The sequence below is a fragment of the Pantherophis guttatus genome, chromosome 6, assembly GCF_059756535.1.
Source record: "Pantherophis guttatus breed Tessera chromosome 6, ASM5975653v1, whole genome shotgun sequence".
Taxonomy (NCBI): Eukaryota; Metazoa; Chordata; class Lepidosauria; order Squamata; family Colubridae; genus Pantherophis; species Pantherophis guttatus.
In genome coordinates, this window is record NC_142068.1 from 17257885 (window position 1) to 17258531 (window position 647).

Sequence of the window (647 nt, forward strand, 5' to 3'; positions counted from 1 at the left end):
TTGTGGGCTCGTTTTTTTCTTTTCACACCTCCTTTCATCTGAACAAAAGCCTTGGCAAGCTGTTTGGTAGCCTCCGGATGGGAATTCTTGGGAACTTTGCCAACAAGGCTGAGAGCCACGGTCTCCAGAAAGAGGAAAAAGATGCCATAGCATGGCAAAAAACAGGAAGAATAACAGCAATGGATCAAGTTACTGTTTTTGTGTCAGGCAAACAGATTCAAACTGCAGCAATGCGTTGCTGCCAAAAGTTTTTTTTTTTTTAATGCATAGGGCTAAAATACCGGCAGGCTGTTTCAAAGGCCGCTCATTTTTTCTATGTGTGTTTTTTCCTTTCATATTTCTATTGCAAGCATGAAAGGAAATGCACAAAAAATCATTCAAAAGAAAAAGATGGAAAACAGAGTAATAAATGACCAACATTTATAATAAAATTATAAATTTTATAATTTTATTTATAAAATTATAATTCATAATAAAATTATTTGTTATATTAATGGAACAAATAGGAGGAAAAGGGCCTGGTGACTCAGTAGATTGATAGCATTGTGATTAACACCAGCTGCCTGCAATTACTGTAAGTTCGAATCTCACCAGGCTCAAGGTTGACTCAGCCTTCCATCCTTTCTAAGGTAGGTAAATTGAGGACC